Source organism: Oryctolagus cuniculus, chromosome 9 (genome assembly GCF_051225735.1).
Source record: "Oryctolagus cuniculus isolate XC-2025 breed Fujian yellow rabbit chromosome 9, ASM5122573v1, whole genome shotgun sequence".
In the NCBI taxonomy this organism is placed as follows: Eukaryota; Metazoa; Chordata; class Mammalia; order Lagomorpha; family Leporidae; genus Oryctolagus; species Oryctolagus cuniculus.
Window position 1 is genome coordinate 34,527,928 of NC_142875.1, and position 23,206 is coordinate 34,551,133.

Below are 23,206 nucleotides of genomic sequence, written 5' to 3' on the forward strand. Positions count from 1 at the left end.
TCCACTGACCTAGAAGTTAGATGAGATTCATCTTGGCCTCTGGCATTGGCGTCCATCTAACTAGTAATAGTTCTCTATAAGCCAGGTAAAATAGATGACATATTGTTCCTGAAATACACCTTGGCACCTTTATTCATGCTATTTATGCTGCCTGAAAATACAATTGCCTTCACTCTGCCTTTTGATAGCCTGTTCATCTTTTAATTAATGATAACAATTCATGAATCTATTCAACTGTATGTAAAATTTCTTTCTTTGAACTACACAGACCTTTATTTATGCCTCTGTTATACACTTATGATTGTCTAACTTTTGTTTAAATTTCGGTCTACCTACTTTATCTCCTCTAGTTAGTGACATCAGAATTATTTTAAGATATAGCTTATCTAGGATGCTTTACATATGTGAAGTTTTCCATCTAATAAACTGAGGGAGATTAAATTTGTGCTGGAAATAGTGAGTTTATAAAGTTCATGGAATTACACAGTTAATGTCTCAGAGCTGACAGCAATGACAGATTCACAGCAGTACATTAGATTTACATATCCAGGGAGTAAGTTCTACAGCTGGCTAGACCCTAGGTTAGAGGCTGAAACTCTGAGCAGTATTTCACTTAGAATCATTGCTCACTCTGAGACTCATTGGCCATCTTTCTGTACAATCATACAACTTTGTAAATCTTCTACAAGATTGGCATCAGAGAGCCCAAAAGATCATGGACTTTTAAGTTCTAAAAATTCATTTTGTAGTCTCTCCTTCATACAGTTGAGCTCAGTATGAAATAAGACAGATCATTCTGGCCGGCGCCGCAGCTCAACAGGCTAATCCCCTGCCTAGCGGCGCCGGCACACCAGGTTCTAGTCCCGGTCAGGGCGCCAGATTCTGTCCCGGTTGCCCCTCTTACAGGCCAGCTCTCTGCTGTGGCCAGGGAGTGCAGTGGAGGATGGCCCAAGTGCTTGGGCCCTGCACCCCATGGGAGACCAGGATAAGTACCTGGCTCCTGCCATCAGATCAGCGCTGTGCGCCAGCCGCAGCGTGCCAGCCGCGGCGGCCATTGGAGGGTGAACCAACGGCAAAGGAAGACCTTTCTCTTTCTGTCTCTCTCTCTCTCACTGTCCACTCTGCCTGTCAAAAAAAAAAAAAAAAAATCATTCTACGAACATTGCTGACTTGATTCTGTAAATGATCATTTAGCCTGAATTGGACCACTCTAGTGCTGGGGTTTCACTTTCATGGGCATTTTAGAAACCTATTTTCCTTCACCAAATTTGTTTCAATAGTAAAGAAAGGGACTATATTATTGATGTTTTGTAAAATAGTACTAGCTGTCTTTGTAGACTTGGACTTGCTATCATTAAGGAGCAAAAAAAAAAAAAAAAAAAAAAAAACATAGAGCCAGTGAACTAAGAATTGTGGTTATATTTCTCATTGCTAATGTCAGGGAAACAAATAATGTTGTTGATGGAAGAGAAACTAAGATAACAAAATCGGAAGTTAAGGTCTCTAAGAAAGTCCAAAGCAGCCCTCCTGTCAGAAACAGTAAGGTAGAAAGGCGGATAAGGTAAAAAACAAAAAAAATGGTATAAAACCATTAAGTTATGTAGTCCACTAAACATGTGTGAGTAACTGGATTTTAAAATATGAAACTAGGGAATATCCTTTGAAATGTGATTGAAATCGGGGCCAGTGCTGTGGTGCAGTAGATTAATCCTCCGCCTGCTGCACCAACATCCCATAAGGGCGCCCGTTTAGTCCTGGCTGTTTCTCTTCAAATCCAGTTCTCTGCTGTGGCCTGGGAAACCAGTGGAAGATGGCCCAAGTGCTTCGGCCCCTGTACCCGCATGGGAGATCAGGAAGAAGCACCTGGCTCTTGGCTTTGAATCGGCACAGCTCCAGCCATTGCGCCACCTGGGGAGTGAACCAATGGATTCTGTCTCTTCCTCTCTCCCTCTCACTGTCTGTAACTCTGTCTCTCAAATAAATAAATAAATAAAATCTTTAAAAAAAAACAAATGAGATTGAAATCAAAAGTGTACTACTTATGAATTGTTTAAACTTACAAAATGGTGGCCCTAATAGGTTAGGCCACAAGAAAGGTTAAATAGGCTGACGCAGAGTTTCAGTAAAGCATAGATGAGCTCTGTGGATTCTAAAGTGAGAGATGAACATCATCAGTATGCAAGCAGCTTCTCTTGTTGTGGAGATTCCACCTGACCTTTAGACTTCTTTAATACCATGCGTTTCACAAGTATTGAGATCCATAGAATCTAATCAAGTCTATCTATGTACCAGAGATAATTAGGTATGGCAATGTTCCCAATTATGATATCCACACAATGAAATATTGCTCTCCAGGATAGGGTTTTATACATTTTCAGGTTGATTGAAGAATAGTCGTTGTAGAAAACAAAGATGATAAGATGATAAGACTATTTGACTAGAATATAATAATTACAACTACAGACCAATTGCATAAGTCAATAATTGATTTCCATTTTAGACTGATGTCACTTAAATGCAGGCTAACCATTTCTATTAAAGAAAGAATTTTTATTCTTTTTTTTTTTTTTTTTTTTTTTTTTTTTGACAGGCAGAGTGGACAGTGAGAGAGAGAGACAGAGAGAGAAAGGTCTTCCTTTGCCGCTGGTTCACCCTCCAATGGCCGCCGCTGCAGCCGGCGCACCGCGCTGATCCTGGCAGGAGCCAGGAGCCAGGTGCTTTTCCTGGTCTCCCATGGGGTGCAGGGCCCAAGCACCTGGGCCATCCTCCACTGCACTCCCTGGCCACAGCAGAGAGCTGGCCTGGAAGAGGGGCAACCGGGACAGAATCCGGCGCCCCAACCGGGACTAGAACCCGGTGTGCCGGCGCCGCAAGGTGGAGGATTAGCCTATTGAGCCACGGCGCCGGCCAGAATTTTTATTCTTGCAATACTAATTTGTTATATGTTAGGCAAATCGTTGCAAAGATATAATGTTCACTGAACCAACATTAATGCATTACTCTAAGTAATATGTAAAGTAACTTAAGCATAACTGAATCTATTGAGAAAAAGCTTATATAATTTGTAAACCAAATAATGATTAATCAAAAACAATGTTTTTGAAAATGCTTTTAATTTCCTTTTTCCATTGACTTGACTCAGCATTTTGCTTATCATACAGATTTTTTGCAATTCGTAGATAAAAACTCACTGATATTTTAGTTTTTATGATGACATAAGATATGGGTAACTCTAGTCACTTCTAAGGTCAGATCTGCTATTAATTCTTTGTATGAATACATGAATTGGCTTTGATTTGCTATAAATATTTTTGAAAATTATTCACAACATTCCCTTTGTTTATATGTGCAATGTGATCTAATCAAAGAAAAAGAGAAATACTATGAAAAGTCTGTTGACATGTTTAAACAGTATTAGCCATCTCTTAGAGCTATTCTTAAGATAAAATGAAGTAATACAAAGCAACAGAAACAAGGTTTTGTTAAATATAACGCTTAACAAATATATGTTATGCAATACAATGATCTTAAAATTGTATCAGTTTGCATCATTTTATTGGCAAAGCCTTCTATACTTCTCTCTATCTCTTTATTGCTATTTTTAAAATTACAGCATAATATTAAACTTGCTCTACAATCCTTTATTACAAATAGTATTATATTTAACAATCTTGATATTTTCAGCAAGGATTTTGCATTATTTGAGCATTAGTTCAAGAAACAATGATTGAGCATTTATTATGTGCCATACGGACTCTGGGGTATAAAACAATTGTCCCAGTTCCTCCATCCATATTAAAAGATTCCAATCACCAATGTCTCTTGTGTGTTTTACTTTTTAATTCAAACCATACTTCTGTCTCTGTTTTCCTACCTCAATATGGTGATTTGTAGCATTTCATTTAACCTATTTAAGAGAAACTTCCTCATTTATAAAACAGATATGAGGTTGTTGTAAGACAAATAGGCTAGCAAATGGGAAAGATCTTGTCATATTATACAAGTGCTCGCTCTTTGATGCAACACTAGAGTAATGTTGGCATTATATATACAAAAGGGCAACCAGTTATGATATAGTGTAATTCAAACAACTGGTTCCTCATGAAACAAATAGATGTATTAGTTTTACTCAAAACAGGGAATATACAAACTGTACCACCTCTTTCTTTCTAAGAAGACTTCTAGAATAAATATGAATATCTATTGGGAATTAAAGATTCTTTCAATGGGCTTAGTTCACATTATGTTAAGCCTCTGCAATGCTTCCCAAGTCTATTCCTCCCTTGGCTTCTCTGATTCTCCTCCCCCCTCTTTGATTGTTCTTTTTCAGCCTTTTTGTGGGGTTAATTCTACACTCACTCCACATACCTAATCTGGTCATAACATCCAACTTAATCGATTAACACCCTAAAATGTATTTGTGGCTAAAAACTTCATCCTCAGTTTAGAACTCATACCTCTAGTTTTCAACCAGACATCATTCCTGGATATCTCCAATGCATCATAAACTGTTCCAAATATGAAATTGCCATGTTCAGCCCAGAATTTTTGGGCTTCTTCTCTTAATAAATAATATCGATTACACACCCATGTCAAAACAGCATCACAACCACTCTTTCATTTTCCTCAACTCACACAGGAACCATGTCTTATTGAATCTTATTGTGAATTGTCATAAATAATATTCTCAACCTTCATTCAGCCATTCCTACAAATACCCTAAATCAAAATATCTTCATCTTCTTGTAGGTCTATGACAACTTTACCCAACTGCTTTCTCTGCATCACAATTTACCCCATCTCTGACACACACACACCAAATTCATAGCTAACTTGGCTTTGAATGAAATATCTCTGATAAACTAACCTGCTCACCATGTCCACCATGAGTTCAAATGCCTTTCACGCCTGAGATAAGCCACAATTATCTTGGATTAGTGTATCAGAACCTCTATGATCTGCCTTCCAAGATCATCCACGTCTACCTTCCCAGACCTATTACCCAGAAAGTCCCTCTTCTACCCTCTATTGCAGCTAAGCTGAGATCAAAGCTCCCTGCAAATGTTGGGGGAATTTCTATCTCTGAGAACTTCAGTAAGCTGCTTCATTTTTCTGAGGTTCCTAGCCTTTTTTTTTCCCTAGAGAGCATCTATACAACTTTACAGTTCAGATCCAGTATGATCAACTCCATAAAAATTGCTGAACACCTAAGGTTGTATTTAATGATTTCCTCATTTGTGACTTATCTTTGTCCTTTCCATAAATACCGTTATTATATGCTTTCAATGAATCTTTTCTGTGGTGATGATTATATCTGATTTTCCTCCATATAGTCAATGTTCCATGCCCAGTATATTTTTTGGAATCCAGCGGTTAATTAACAAGTACTTGTATGTATATGTATGTAAACATGAATGAATGAATAGCTGTAGACATGGTGATTATCAATATGACATGAATTCAATAAGATCATGTGTCTGTACATAAAAATCTTAAGTCCAAAGTCCTGTCATAATATGAAAGAACGTAGGGAAGATAGTTGCACACATTTCTTGAGTGTTCATAATGTTCAAATCCTATCACATCATTATCTTATTTAATTTGCATGGCCATTTTTATTGCTTTTATTTTTTTTAATTATAAAGAGAGAGAAAGAGTACTCCCATCTACTGGTTTATGTCCCAAATGCCTGCAAAAGCTGGGATTGGGTTGAATTGAACCCAGGAGCCCAGAGCCCCTTCAAGGTCTCCCACACGAGTGGCAGGAATGCAACTATATTAGCTATCCCTGCTGTCCTCCAAGGTGTGCATTAGGAGGAGGAAGCTGGATGGCAAGCAGAGTGTGGACTCAAATCCAGGTACTCCAATAGGGATAGAGCCATTTGAAGCAATGTCTTAACTGCTACATGACATGCTTGCCAGTGCACGGCAATCTTTTAATGCAAGTATCATGGAATGCTTACATTGTACAAAGAAATTCTCATTTGTGACTTCATTCTCAATTTTTGTATACAAAAGAAAATAATAAATTTTACTTTCTATTACAATACAACTCCTTGTGTTGTAGGTCACAGAACCTATGGAGTATATGTTGAGAATACAAAATCAACTTGTAAGATGATAAAGAAAATTTCTATATGAAAATTACTTCCTACAAGCATTTCTAGGAATTATTATAAGAGTTCCCTAACAATGAAATTCTCAGTATCACTCTTGCAGGCTAGAACTCTCTTTATATCATTCATACCATACATCACAGCAAATCAGAACTCTGTCTCCTCAGGACATCATAAACATAACCACCTACTGCACTAGACAGACTGATAAAAGACACCAAATGAGGCTGGCACTGTGGCATAGCAGGTAAAGCTGCCAGCTGCAGTGCAGACAACCTATATGGGCACCAGTTGGAGTCCCAGCTGCTCCACTTCCAATTCAGCTCTCTGCTGTGGCCTGTGAAGGCAGTGGAAGATGTCCCAAATCCTTGGGCCCCTGCACCCACATGGGAGACCCAGAAGAAGCTCCTGGCTCCTGGCTTCCAATCAGCACAGCTCCAGCAGTTGAGGCCATTTGGGGAGTGAACTATAGGATGGAAGACTTCTCTCTGTCTACCTCTGCCTCTGCCTCTCTGGAACACTGCCTTTAAATAACTTTTTTAAAAAGACACGAAATTGTGATTTGACATGATTTTCCATCACAAGAAAAGAAAGAGGAAAATATAGATAAAACTTTCAAAATTTAAGCAAGGAAAAATTCTAACCATCACAAATATGTTCCCAGATACAAGGATAATTGGTTTTCTTCAAATAAATTCACTCAAAATTGGATTGATTTTTTTCAACAGCGCATACACACACACATGGTGGGAGAGAGAGAGAGAAAGAGAGAGAGAAAGAATTCATGTCTGGAAGAAAAATCACCTAACCCAACAATGTACTAAAATCTTGCAGCAAGTAGTAGGAGACAGCAAAATCTTTTGTGAAATCTAGGAAATGAAAAAAGTGCTAGGTGCTGGAAGTCTCCAAATCCCTAACCAAGAATGAAGCAACACAAAATGTCAACATTATTATGAGGAAGCAACCTAGGACACATGAACAGAGCTGTATCATACACTCTTCCAGACATGATGCCTGGGATAGTGTTTATTTCTCCTGTGCTTGTGGATGGTTAATATGTTTACAGAACACATAAATAAAACAAGGACATAGGGAGAAAGGGTCTGAGAGAAGTGCATCCAGCTGCTGACTAGTGAAATATTGCCAAAGTCCAGAGAATAGAGTGATTTTTAAAATCTTTTATTTGTGAATGTTTATTAGTACCTGTTTAAGAGCTTTGTAATGAGTTTTGTGTTTGCTTAACCCTTTTTTAGTTGCCTAATCCAAAACATAGAATTCTGGCATTTACTTTTATTTTAAGTTTTGCTTTAGGATGTGATTGTAAAAAGTACTTAGATGCCCTTGAAAACTGATTTTTCCTGGGGTGAGGAAAGGATTACTTCTTTTTTTTTTTTTAAACTTTTATTTAATGTATATAATTTTCCAAAGTACGACTTATGGATTACAATGGCTTCCCCCCCATACCGTCCCTCCCACCCACAACCCTCCCCTTTCCCACTCCCTCTCCCCTTCCATTCACATCAAGATTCATTTTCGATTATCTTAATATACAGAAGATCAGCTTAGTATACATTAAGTATGGATTTCAACAGTTTGCTCCCACACAGAAACATAAAGTGAAAAATAATAGATGATTTTTTTAAAATGATGATGAAATCAGATCAGACCTATTGTCATGTTTAATCCCAGTGAGAGTCAAGTTGGGAATTGATAATTTCTTTCTTTTTTTTTTTTTTTTTTTTTTACAGAAGATCAGTTTAGTATGCATTAAGTAAAGATTTCAACAGTTTGCACCCCCATAGAAACACAAAGTGAAATATATTGTTTGAGTACTCGTTATAGCATTAAATCTCAATGCACAGCACATTAAGGATAGAGATCCTACATGAGGAGTAAGTGCACAGTGACTCCTGTTGTTGACTTTACCAATTGACACTCCTGTGTATGGCATCAGTAATCTCCCTATGCTAATGTTGCTCCATATCCTCCAACCTCGAATAGATTGAAGGATGTGAAAGGAAACAGGAAAAGAAGTACCATCTAGGAACAGCTACAAAAATACTTGCAGGCTTGATGAATGAATGAGTAAAATGAATGCATAAATTGTATGTGACCCAACAAAAATTTTTATTTGGAATCTAAGCCCCCAAAGAATTATTTTATGGAGTGAAGGAAAAATTACAAATAAAAGGTATAGCAAAGCATTCTTGTGTATTATTTCCTAATGAGAAAGCAAACATTAATATGTAATACTTCTTGTTGTTTATGTAATTCAGACTTTAGCTTACATTTAGTTTTAAACATTATAATTTTAATAGCCTGTCAAATATGTGTACCTCTATGTGTGTATACATACATGTGAGTATATACTTGTATATAGATATGGCTATGTGAAAAATAAACCACTTTACAAAAAAGAAAGGATTTTCTTTGAATTTAGCTCAGATCATGTCAACTTTATAAACAAGAGTCTAACAGCACCACTAACCCTTTCAAGCCTGGTATCAAAACTTGCGATGTTAATATACTTCTTGAACACTCTGGGAGATTTGTTTCTCATAGCCACAGCTGAGACCACACATATTGACATAAAGCTGCAATAAGATAAATAATTTTAAGTGTATTTTTTCTTTGTAAACATTTAGATATACTATGGAATCAAATGTAATTTAGGTATTCCTTCAATGTTTACTAAGCAATTGTATTTGTAATCTATTCCTGCAAACAGATTCATCTAAATTCATCTAAATGCAGCAGTGTAAAACATCAAACATCTTTTATATCATACAATCTTTGAGGTAAATAGCAGGAACAGTGTAACTGGCTCAGGGTCTAATCAGGATATAGTCAGCCAGTGACTGGGTATTTTGTTACCGGAAGATCCACTGAGTCTGAAGGATCCAGTTTCAAGTTCATGCTCATGGCTGTCATTAGGCCTTGTTTCCTATTGGCTGTTGGCCAGAGACCCCAGTTCCTTCCCAGAGATGGCATCTTTACTGGGACATTCATGACCCAGCACCTGGCTTTCCTCAGATCACGTGATGAGAGAGAAAAAAGAGAAGATACTTTCTATCTAATCTCACAAGGCAAATACTGGGTCTTATAGGTTTATATTTTAATGGGGTGAACTAGACAAATCATAGAAAAGTGTATACTTTGTTGTAGTAATAGGGAGAGTGATGGAGTAGTATTTCTTTTAGATAGATAGCCAATCAGCATGGTTCTTATCTTCCATTACTATTTAGATTGCTATACCCACTGAAAGATGCCTTACTGAAAATCATTTGGCAAGAGGTGCATTTTTTTACGCTACCTATTTATTTTTTAAGATTTATTTATTTAAAGGCAGAGATACAGAGAGAGAAGAAAAGCGGGAGTGAGGGAGGCAGGGACCGAGATAGGTGGAGAGAGAGAGAGAGATCTTCCACCTGCTATTTCACTCCCCAGATGGCTGCAATGGCTATGGCTGGGTCAGGCCGAAGCCAGGGGCTAGGAGCTTCTTCTGGGTTCCCATATGGGTAAGGGATCCACGCACTTGGGCCATCTTCTGCTGCTTTCCTAGGCATGTTAGCAGAGAGCTAACATGTCAGTGTCAGCATCCCAAGACGCTAACCTCTGCTTTATTGGAATGCTGACACTGCAGGCCACAGCACCAGGCCCCTACTCCACCATCCCAAGCCTAAGGAAAAGTGGGGTTTGAGTTGGTCCTCAAAAAGGCTAGGGGAATGAGTTCAAAGTCTTAGGAGTTTTTCCCCATTCTCTAAGTGAGTTGCCTACTCACTTAGTAGTTGTACACTTGCCCCTGACATTTGATGGAGAACACCAACGTCTTTGATGAAAAATTGCTGATCTATTTTAAATCCCTAGTCTATTTTAAAACAAACACCACACCAACCACACCAACAAGAGATTCAAAGAAGGGTTTTGATAAGGCAGCTTAAGTTGGGTATCCATGCTCCCAATTAGTTAACGTTAGTAAAGGCTGAGCCTCATGGCATAAAAATAGTCATTCAGGGTGGATGGAGGATCCAATCCTTTGGCCAGGATGGTTCCCAGAAAACAAGAAAAATCAAAATGTGAAGAATCTTTTCCAAGAGTGTCAGCTATAAGCAGATTAATTACAATTTTGTTTTTTCCAATGTGGCTTTTTATATAGAAGTTGAGAAATTCCTCAACAATGTGAAGAGAGGCAGATTTGGATGCATGACTTTAAATATAAACTCTAATAAAACTTGCCACTTCATCAATGTCCTTATAGTACTTGAAGTTTCATTTTATTTTAGTCTCAACTATGCATGTATGTACTTTAGATGTCATATTAAAAATCGAACTCTGGCTTTACATGATGGTTTTAGGGAAATGGGCAGAAACTATCTTAGTCAACAACATTATCATGACACTGGGCAAAAACTATTTAGATGCTCCTTTTTCAAAAACAGCATCTGGATTCCTGTTTCTCTTTGGCTTGCAAAAATCATGATTTTTGCTGCTAAAAATAAGCATATGTATAATACACATTAAGCTTTGGTGTCTTTACCTTATAAGGTAAAAGTAGGTGTGGAACTGTCATAAAATAGATAGTGCTACAAATTCCACTGGCACCAATAATAAGATCCAGCTGTGCATCTTAAACTTTTCAAAAACCAAACTTAAGGCACTGCGTGCATTTAGCCAAGTGTCACTACTTGTGAGAGGATCCTTGAGTTGCTAAAAGTTCTATTTTGGCATGTAACAGATGTATCAATAAGAGCTCAATTTTAAAAAAGCTTTTTGTATGTACCTTTGAAAAGTGAATAAGTTACAATCAAAAAAAAAAAAAAACCCTCTGATATAATGGAGGTCTGAGATCCACACTGATGCGATTGGTTTGTGTCCACCATTGTAGATGTTTCCAGTCCAACAGCTTTCTGCATCTTAACAGTATTGTCTTCTTGAGAATATGCATCCAAAAATGAAAAAAATCAGTCATGCTAATTTGAAATACCAAGTTACAGATGTTTAACAGTATTAAATACAAAATAAAAAAGAGATGTTCCTGTCGCTCCCCCTCTTCGTGGAGGAACGACACAGGACCCTGCGCTATTCTTTTGTCTGCTCGGCCCTTCCTGGGTTTGCTGCTGGTTCTTCCCGGGTTGGCTACCGACCCTTCCACCTCCGTGGAAGGGCGGTTCCCCCTGCCACTTTCCCCACTTCCGCGGGGGAGCGGCACACCGCCGGCCGGCTCTCTCGGGGGCTGCTCAGGTGTTCCTTCAGATAGATGTTCCTGGTGCATGTTGTCTCTCTCCTCCTTTATAGTCCTCTTCCACCAATCCCAACTCTGCTACCCACACGCCGAGCACGCTGCTCTCCTCCAATCAGGAGCGGGATCAGCTCCTGCAGGTTACTGGTTGAACTGGAGGCAGCTGTGTAAAAGTTGTTTTTACTCCTCTCCCAGTGCCATATTGTGGGAGAGCAGATGCATAGAATAAGTCTTAATTCCAGTAACTTAGTGTAGTCTGAGTTGCTCCCCACAGTTCCAAAGTAAGAATTGAAACAGATACCATTGCAGGCCAGTTCTTTATTACCCCTCTCAGAAGGCAGCTTGTTGAGAGCACAATTCATGCATGTAAACACATTTCAAGAGCTCAATGAAGTGAACAAGCCATCTAAATCTACAGCTCTGTAGCTCATGCTTATTGAACTGGTTTCTGTGGCTTTTTTGGCTTATTTTCTTGGCTTACTTCCAAGTGGATATTGTTGAATTGTCATCAAGACCTTGACCATGTCCTTACAGACCAATGAACCCATCACTGAGAATTTCAGTCCCACCCACTTCCTGTTCATTATATAGTTGATCATCAAAACACAGCAATGCAGTACAATCATCAATGCCAGTTACTGCACAGGCTGAGCTATAAATCCAAACTTCAGTATGTCAAGGCTATTAGAAGTACACCCTTTCTAAGGGGACTCCATTATGTAATCTCACAGTGTCCCTATCTCAATATTTACCTTCCAGGAGCAAGAAAATATATTTTAAAAATGACCTATGATATTTCATAGGAAATCATTCTATTCCAAGCACTATACTGAATGTTTTGTAAATATTATAGAATTTAAACCTTACAATGGAAATACTGTTCTTGTCTCCCTTTTTCTCAGGAGATATACTGAGGTAAAATGATTCACATAAGACTTTTCCATTAAATAATAGCTAGGATTCAGAGTCCACTCTGTTCTCTTATTTCCAGACTTTCTTCCTTGCAAAAGGGCATGATTCTCCTGTTTCTAGCCCAGAGGCTTCAATGGATGGCTCTTATTAGGGAAGTGTAGGAATATTTGCCTGTCTCAGCCAACATCCAGCCTTCATAAGAACTAAGAGATAAATATTTCCTTGTTCTAAGGTAGATAGCTCCTAATCCAAAAATTAATAGCAACTGTTAGTCACATAAGGAGAAATCTATTATAATTTATGCATTTTAGTGAAATACAGGCCACCTTAAGAGAACATAAGTTACATTATGAGACCTGCTGAAGTCAGTATGTGAATAGTATCATTAAGTGTCAAAGAATAGTCTCACACATATATGGATAAAAAGGTCCATCTCCTATGACTAGACCTTACCATCTTCCCCCTACATCATATCTGTGACCATACATTCTGGTTCTCTTATTCAGATGCTATGCGGATTTCTCTTCATCATACTTCATGGTTTTTCTCATGCTGCACAAACAAAATCTTTGCACGATTATTCAGTCACTTCCAGAAATCTGTTCTAACAAGCAGCATAGTGACAAATACAGGAAATGAATCACTAACACTTTGACCTTCATCAATGTCTGCACCTAAGATTTAAAGCTGATGTGTGCTTGAATGCAAGCTTTTCAACTGAAAATGCCTACTACCAGATTTGCTTTGGACCTTATTTTGCCTTTTGTTAATGGCCTAGTGCTTAAGTAAATGTGTTAACTACAAAAATTAATTTAAAAATTGAGGGTTGGAAAGTGGTTTTTGTTATTGTTAAATTAAGCATAAGAAATATTTCAGAAATAGGACATTCTTAAATGATTTGGTGAAAGTGTTAGTAAGACAATGATATTTTGCTATTTTCTTACCCCTAAAGCAAATTAAGCTTTTCTCTAGAGTAAAGGTAACAATATCACTGTTCACAGACTTGATCTTCTCTGGACTTCAGTAAAGCTGTGTTATTTCTGGAATTTGAAAAGAAAAGGCCACTTTTGTTTTCCAGACAAATCCATTTGCATTTATATATTTCAGATTTAATAACTTAAATATGTTGGTTTCAGAGTCAATTTTAAGCCAAACACATTGTTAGTGGCCCCAGTGGTAAACATTTGCAGGAAAGACATTCCTCTTGAAAACAAAGCTCCTTAAAATAAAATGTGCTCTAGCTAATTTTACACCAAAAAAAAAAAAAAGGACCACTATCATTAAAAATATATATATGAATTGTTTGGTAACGACACTGAAACTATTTAGTGGTAAACAAAAGGGATAAAATATTTCCTTAGAATATTTTTTGGTGGTATATCAAGGCAACCAAAGATTAGGTTATGTGGTTGACAGTAATTAACATAACAGCTTTGATAATACAGCAATATAATAGTAAAGTATAATATTAAATACACATACAAATAAGGGCACTTCAAACACCTCGTTTCTAGACAAGGACTCCCTCGATCTTTGCACTCCCAGGTTGGTCTGCTGGTGATACTCTTGTGCAGTCCCAGGCCTGACCAGAGTCTCCTTTCATCTACAAAAAGGCAGGATAAAGTTGGAGCCCAGTCCCCAACCTAAGTCAACTTAGGAATTTCTGAACTTAGGAATTTCAGATCTAGGAGTTGAGGGCTCAGTGCTCCCCCAAGGATCCTTCAACCTCAGACTTCTACTACCAGCAGTGGAGAAATAGGTAATGATGCACAATCTTTTCATTGAAGATACATATCTTATATGCATATATACATATGAATGTTCATATTTTAATCTACTTGAAGCCATGTGAGGTAGTGCATATGTTAATCAACTAGATTTAGTCATTCCACAATATTCACACACTTCAAAACACCATGTTATATATGGTAAATATGTATAATTTTTCCTGTCAATTAAAAAAAAAGATTTATTAGGTCAAGTTACCAGAGAAACAGGAAGTCAAAAGAAATGAATCTATCATTGTGAATGCAACTTTTCTGCCCTCGGGAATTTCCCAATCTAGTTCCAGGGAGAAACAGTCATTTTTCTAATCTTGCAGACCTAGGAGGATAAGAACTGCAGACCAGGCCGCACCATAAGTGAGAGCCCTTGTAAATTTCTCCCATTTGGGGTTGAGACTCAGAAGAGTTGCCTCTTAAGACATAACATGAAATTTACCATATTAACCAACAGTAAGTGAGCTCTCATATCTTGGAGAGCTCAACTCCAAGCAGCACATACAGAGGACATCAGTGGCTTCTGCCCTCAAGAAATTGCCGTCAAAATTTAGCAAACATTTCCTGCTTACAAGTTTTGGCCCAAGGTGTCCAGAGCTAGCCTTTGGTTTCCTGTTTGTCAGCCTTAGCCCACCACCTCCCCAGCAGGAGACCTTCTACTAACTGGCCTTGGATGCTAGCTATGGACCAACTTGGGGCCCATGGCCACCCTATAAAATTCACAACTATCCAGTGAGCCACAGCCACTCCCTCAGCCTTGGGGAGAGGGGTACCCTTCTCAGTGTTCACTTTTCTTGCATATATAGCCCCATTTTTTTTTTTTTTTTTTTTTTGGCAATAGTCCTTCTTTAGCTCCTCCTTGTATTTCTAGCAGATAACCTCTAAATGGATTCCTAATCATCCTGACTTCCTGGATTACCTAGTGGAATCTACTACTTTTGCAAGCAGCCCATCTAGCAGCTCACTTTTAAAGAACAAAATATGGAAAATGTGATAGGACATTGCGCTTTCATGTTCTCTTGCTTGCTCTTGAGGAAGCCAGGCGCTGGATTGTGAGCTCTCTTATGGAGACAAGTGGCAAGAGACCGACGTCTGCCCAGCGAGGATCTACCATCTGTCAACTGCCCTGGGAGTGAACTTAGAAGTGCATCCTCTGAAGCCACCTGTGTGAACTAACATAGATTGTCTTCCATTCAAGCATCAAAAGACTGTAGTTACAGGTGACTCCCCAACATAGTCTATGAGATATATAGAGGCAGGGTTCCTGAGCCACAGACACTGTGAGATAACAGATGTTTGTTGTTTGAAGTTGCTAAATGTTATCTGCCCAATATGGACAATCATCAGATTCCCCTCTACTGTCTCCTTCATGCCTGCCTGGAATTTGGTGCCCACCACTTCTGGAAAGCTCTCCAATACACTGGCATCTGAGTGCCCTCTTCAGGACCCTATCTCCTGAGTGGAATCATTTTTTTCTGTACTTTTCCCATCCTGGTGATTTTTTTCACTTTCTCCGTAGGCGAAGCCTGTTCCCAAGAAAGGACCACGAGCTCATTAATTCCCTATTGTGACATTTTGGTCATGAACAAGCCAAAGAGAGGGGTATGTATTTGGGTGGTAATGAGAATGAAAAGTGCTGTGGTCTCTCAGCAGCCCTTTCACTGCACCATCTTACAAAGCCAAGCGCACCCAGGACTTTCTGAGCAGTAATTCTTTCCATTGCAACAGCAAGATTTCCTCTTTTATGTGAGCTCTGGAGGGAAGGATCATCAAGGACTAATAATATTACATTAGAAATAAAAGTGTGTGTGTGTGTGTATGTGAGAGAGAGAGACAGAGAAAGAGAGAGAGATTAGTCTCTCTATTGTATCAGAGTAAGAAACCATAGAGGGAAGAGAAAATAAAACAGATATTTCAGTCTTAGTACCTCTAGAGATAGATATACTATGACATTTTATAATTTAGCTATTAATCTTTTTCTTTATTAATTTTTATTTATTTACTTTCATTTTATTTGAAAGGCATTGAGAGAGAGAGAGAGAGAGAGAGAAATCTTCTATTTGCTGGTTCAGTCACCAAAATGCCTAAAACATCCAGGGCTGGGCCAGGTCAAAGCAAGGAACCTAGAACTTAATCCCATGTCCCATGTGGGTGGCATGGATCCAAGTATTTGATCCATTATCTCCTGCCTCTCAGGATGCACATTAGCAGTAATTTGAATCAAAGGGAGGACTCAAGCCAGGCAGTCATTCCAATATGAGATACCAAAGTACCAAGTAGTGACTTAAACCCTGTACCAAATGTCCATACCTGTTTTTGTTCATTCTTGTTTTTGTTTATTCTTATTCTTTTGTTTATTCTTAAACTGCATAATTTCTTAAATATAGTTTGCTTTGAAATATGAACAGTGTTATGGTAAAATGGTACAAATGCTATCAAAGTTCCTCAAAAAAATTGAAAATAATGACAGTATTGTGGCACAGCTGGTTAAGCTGCCACCTACAATGATGACATCCCAGACAAGTGCCAGTTAAGTCCAGGCTTCTCCACTTCTGATTCAACTGCCTGCTAATGTGCCTTGGAAAGCAGCAGAAGATGGCCTAAGTGCTTGGGCCCCTGCCACCCACGTGAAAAATCTGGATGGAGTTCTAGGCTCCTTGCTTCAGGCTGGTCCAGCCTTGGCTGCCACAGCCATTTGTGGAGTGAACCAGTGGATGGAAGATTGATCTCTCTCTTTCTCTCCCTGTGTATCTCTCTGTTTCTCTCTGTAACTATGTGCTTCAAATAAATAAAATAAATATTTTAAAAAATTGAAAATAAGACTACTGTATGATATAATAATTTCATTTCTAAATATATAGCCAAAAGATTTTCATCTTTGCAATATTCACAATAGTCAAGAGTTGAAAGCAACCCAAACATCCACTGATGACTGGATGGTTAAGCAAAATGTGCTACATACAAACAATGGAATATTATTTGGCCTTTAAAAGGAAAAAAATCCTGCTACATGTTATGTTTTGGATGAATCTTGAGGAAATTATGCTAAGTCAATAAGGCAGTCATGGAAAGATAAATACTGCATGATTTCACTTTTGTAAGTTATCTAACATAGTCAAATTCATAGAAACAAAAAGTAAAATAGTGATTGTCGGGCCTTGCTGATGGGAGAAATGGGAGTCATTCTTTAATGGATAGAGTTTCAGATTTTCAAAAAGAAAAAATACTGCATGGAGATCTTTACAATATGAATACACTTGACACTTTTTGAATGGTGCTCTTAAAATGGTCAATATAGTAAGTTTTATGTGCTTTCTACTACAATAAAAATACATAAGCTGTATATCTGTTCAAATGATTAACCACTCTGCATTCCCTATTGCTGTATGCTGCCTTGGCAGGATCTCCTTCCCTCACTGATGCCAACCTGGAACCACTCAGTACAATTCTGTGTATTTGCTGTGAGATTATGTGAGTAATTTCACATGGATAATCCGTGACTGATAAAGCCATTCCATTCTGCTTTCTCTGCAGGTAGCAATAACTGTTTTGCCCAAAAGAGAAGAGGCAATTTCCTGTACATGCATCACTAAGGAAGATCAAAAAACCAATTTATAAAGTTAGACACAGCTTTGAAGCCACCGCTACCCCAATGATCCTTTACCTTGGCAAAGGTATGACAAAACTCTGAGCCAGTCATTTTAAATTAAACTGGAGATAAAATTCTTTGTAGAATGTACAAGAAATAAACATTCAGGAAACCATTGTTTCCTTTTATATTTTGGTTCAAGAAGTACTATTTTCCTACAACTAAATTCAAAGTATGATTGGATATTTTCTATGAATGTCAGCAGATTTTGATTAGAAACATTTCTATCACCAGAGATTAAGAGTAAGCAGAAATATAAATATCTCATTGATTAAACACAAGTGCTAAAAGACGAAAAAAACCTGCCATGGGAATTTGTTTTGGTATCTCCTAGCATACTCTCTTCTTCTTTTAAAAAAATGATTTATATATTTATTTATTTACTTATTTATTTGAAAGCCAGAATAATATATATGTAACCAATACTTGGACCAGCACCCATATGGGATGTCAGCAGTGCAGACAGTGCCTTAACTCGCTGTGTCATAATGCTGGCCCCAGCATATTCTATTCTGTGCTACAAAGAACTTTTTCTTTAAAAAAAAAAAACTGTATCTTTCTTTTATTCACCAGTGGATAGTTAAAACCCCAAGTTTCCCTTTCCAATCACTTTTGACTTTCACATCATAAAGGATCCTCCATTGGCATATCCAAAAAAAGGGGGAGGGACAAGGTGAAACTTAAACAAAATAATTGGAGTCAGAGAAATGCATAAATTACACCCTATATGAAACATCAGCTCCCTAAAAATGCCTATGATAGTATTGTCTTAAACATAAGAATAGTTTTTTCCTCCACATGCTTTTTTTTTTTTTTTTTGCTGCATCAGCCTCCTGAGATTAAAGGTACATGCTGAATAAACCATCATGAAAATCAACCATGACAGATGGAAAGATTGTATATAGTTTTGACCTTTGCTAGGGTTTGAATGTGTCCCTCAATGTTTATGGACACTTAATTTCCTTACTACTCATGGGTTTAGCTCCTTTAAAATCTATTAAGAAACAATTATAATTAGTTATCTAGTCATCTTTAGGTCTTACTTTTTCAGGATCTATGCTGCATTACCCAAACACCTAGTGAATTTGCTATTTCTTGTCTACAGTGAGTGCTTTGTAAAATCTATGAAACAAAAGTATTCATTTCTTTAGAAAAAAAGATTATTCAAATATGATGTAATAGTGTTTTTTTCCATGACTGAGTGACCTGAGAATAATTTACCTAAGTTTCATGTGCATTAACAATCAAGAAAGCAGTGTTTGACTCCCCGTTTAGATTAGAATTTCTAATATGTTTTTCAAATTGCACCAAAGAGTTTTGTGAACAGTTTCAAGGAGTTTGTAGACCAGGTTGCACTCATTTTAGTTTTCTTTCTCTGAGACTGGTGTAAAAAATACAACAAAGAAATGAATATAAAAATAACGAATTAATAACTACTTAATCCTAAGCAGGAGAACAAATCATTACCTTTAAATTGAAGTAGATCATAGTAACACTGAAAAAGAAAATGTGGCCATCTAGTTATCATGTGTATCACTCATTCACTATTTTAGGGGCATCGGCCATACATTATCAAGCAATCATTAATTAAAATTTCAAATAATAGATTCATTTTTAAGCATACCTCTAATTCATGCATCACTTATAGAAGTTAATAAATGTTTTGAAGGTTGAGAAAATAGAAGTAACATCCTAACAAATAGTGTCCAAATCCAGAATATTCAAATTTTTCTACTTTAGAAGAATAAATGCCTTTCCAAAATGTTCCTTAGGTATGGATCACAGAGGTATTGACATTTGTCTAAACTCTTCAAATTACATGCTTAAGCCCTGTCCATTTAGCTTTATATGCATTATACTTCAATTATAAAAAACTCTTAACCATAAAGACCAAATAACTAAAATCACTTAATACAAGAGAAAAATACAAGAAATAGAAAGGTTCATGCTGAGTGCTATTGATTCATGCAGTCACTTCAAATCTTTTTTATGCTCTTACTTCAACCACTATTTGATCATTGGATCTAGTCCTAAGGGAAAGTGTGGAGAAGCAATTGAACCAACCCTTTCTGCATTTTTCACACACCTTGTCCCTCAGCATTCATGATTTAGAGTTCAAGGTAGGTTTCAAAGGGTGCATTCATATCAAGAGGATTACATGAAAGCATTGGGGGGTTTTGTGGCTAAAAGGGCTTTTCTTTGTTCTCTTACCAGGGGAGAAGGTTTGCTTTGGGCAAGCTCCCTATGGTAAACCTCTTTGAGGAACTCATTCTGAAGTGCATTCAATCCTGTCTTCAGGGCCATCTAGTTGCAGCATTTAAAGGGGATATTGGGACATTGCCTCTCACCACCTTGTAGTCTTTTGAGAGGTGATCTTAGCCAATCTGGAATTTCGGCAGATTTCCTAAAACTTCACTTTGCAAAAGTGTCTACAGAAAAGCAGCTTTTTGAAAGATGGCACATTTACCTAGGGAAAAAAAAAAAACCTTCATAAGCACAAAATTATTTCGAACCTCAAAGTTTTTGGAAAAATATTTTAACATATATGTGGGTACTTCATATATGTGGTACTTAATATATGTGACTACTTTAAAAAGTACATAGAAAACTGGGTATCATGAAAAAACTGTGCAAGGATTATAAAATATTTTGCACCAAAATAAACATCATTTTTAAAAGATTTATTTATTTATTTGAAAGTCAGAGTTACACAGAGAGAAGAGAGGCGGGGGGGGGGGGGTGTCTTCCATTCATTGGTTCACTGCTCAACCTGGCTGCAATGGCCAAAGTTGCGCCAATCCGAAGCCAGGAGCCAGGAGCTTCTTCCTGGTCTCCTACACGGGTTCAGGACTTGGTCCATCTTCTACTGCTTTCCCAGGCCATAGCAGAGAACTGGATTGAAAGTGGAGCAGCCGGGACTCAAACCAGCACCCATATTGGATGTTGGCACAGCAGATGGTGGCTTTACCTGCCACAGCAGAGTGCCAGCCCCTAAACTTATCATTTTTAAGATCTATTTACTTATTTATTCATTTGAAAGGCAGAATTACAGAGATATAGAGAAAATGAGAGATGGAGAGATATTCCATCTGCTGGTTCACTCCCCAGATGGCTGCAACAGCCAGGGCTGTGCCAGGCTGAAGCCAAGAGCCCAGAGCTTCTTCTGGTTCTCCCATGTGGGCAAAGGGGCACAAGCACTTGGGTCATCTGCTGCTGCTTTCCCAGGCACATTAGCAGGGAGCTGATTCAGAAAAGGAGCAGCCAAGACTCCAACTTGCACCCATATGGGATGCCAGCCCTGCATGCTGCAGATTAACCTGCTGTGCCACAGTGCCAGCCCTTAAACTTACCTTTAAATTTCATTTTTCCGTAAGCTTTTTGAAGTATCTTCATATACCAATAAAATTTACAAGGAACCTAACTACTGGCAAGTTTATGTGTAAAGTTTATCATTAAGGCATTTCAAGACACAGAGTAAAAACTTGTATTGGTAGCAGTATTTTTCAAGGCATGAGTTAAAAAAAAAAATAAAAGATCTGTCCAAAGATTTGTTCCCACTTTTCTGCACTTCTGCACCTCAAGCCACTCTAACAGGTCAAGTTTGTGAGACTGATTGATTTATTAGAGCCAACAGGCAACTTTAATTCTAACGATTTCTCTCATTTTCCAAAAGGGGAACCTGAGACGGAGATCAGTTCCTAGACTTGATAATGGCCATCCATGAAGATCAAATTGTAAATCTTTACATGTTACATGATCAGTTTTACATACATTTTGAGGTGAAACATTTAAATGATAAACTGCAATTAAATGCTACTAATGTTTAAAACATTGCTTTCTCAAGGTAAAAAAAAAAATCTATCTAGACTGCATGTGGTTTTGTTAAGTAAAAGTGCAGTCTGTGTAACCAGATAGACACAGATTCAAATCTTAGCTCCAGGGGCCGGGGGCCAGTATTGTGGGGCAGCAGGTTAAGCTGCAACTTGTGATGACGGCATCCTATATCAGAGTGCTGGTTCAGATTCCGGTGCCGATCACCTGATCCAGCTCTCTATTATGGGACTAGGGAGGCAGCAGAAGATGGCCCAAGTGCTTAGGCCCCGTACCTATGTGGGAAACCATGGTGGAGTTCCAGGTTTGGACCTGGCCCAGATCTGGCAATTGTAGCCATTTTGGGAGTCATTCAGCAGATGGAACACTGATCTCTCCCCTCTCCCCTCTCCCCTCTCCCCTCTCCCCTCTCCCCTCTCTCCTCTCCCTCTCTCCTCCCCCTTCCCCACCTTTCAAATTTTGGGAGTCAGTCAGCAGATGGAACACTTAAATAGGTAATAGAACCCTGTAATGGGTAGCCAGTAGCATATTTTTAAATTCTAAATGAAGAATGTTTTACTTAAAAGTATTTGGCTTTGTTGTTGATCCCTAGAATTACCAAAATAGAATTAAATAACTTAAAATATAATTATCAAATTATAATTACAAAAATTACAAATACAAAATTACAAATTACAAAATATTTTTGAGCCCAACTTGTGGAAGGTATTTCAATGGAACAAAAGGAACATATAATTCAGCCCCTATCCTGAAAAAAGAAATTGATTCACATGAAATCAATAGTGACCCATATAAGTCTCTACATGGTCAAGTGCTTACTTGTGGCTGAGAATCAAAAAGTGTTATCAGAAAGGGGAAGAGGGAAGCATCAGTGAAGATTATAACACCCAGAACTCGGGGGAGGGACTATGAATGGAGTTGGGGATGGAGTTGAGAGGGTGCTTGGGGAGAGAGAAAAGCTGCCCCACAGGAGGCATATACTTGAAGGGAAGAGGCTTAGGTTGGAAGGACAGGCTCCAACCTGCCTTTGGAGGAGCCAGCTGAGCAACAGTCATATTCCAAGTGCTCTCTTATCATTTCTCATCCACCCAACCTTTTGTTGCCTGGCTCAGCTTTGAAGCAATGGAATGTTGACAGGGAGAATAAGGGCTGTGATCAACACAGCCAGATTTGGAACTGGGAATCACAACCCTAGGCCTATTTCTAATCTTTTATCCTTACTCCTCCGCCATTTTCTTAATCATATTTCACATTGAAAGTTCATCTATTTAAACACAAAGCAATTGATTTTCTACTTCCATTTTCCCCAGAAAGCACTGTGTACCAGCCAGAACCCCAAGGTCCCACCCATGCCATTAACCAGCCATGAAGGAAAGAGCCAGGCACCTTGTCTCTGGGCAGCAGGTCCTTCTGGGAAGGAAACTGCACTGCTGGACTAGGGATTCACCGGCTGGAAGACAGAAGAGGAATAGCAAGTGCATCTCACAGCCCAAGTTTCTGAATGCTCTTTAACACGCTCTTTAGGCAAAACTGCCAGCCACGAAGAATGCGTTTGATTGTTCTGCCTGATAATATACTGTTCAATTTACAAGGCGGCTTTCTGGTTTTCTTCCTGTCTCCTACAGGTGTCGGGTCCTGATGGGCACTGTATAAAAATCCCAGAGTTGACCTGGCAGTAGCAC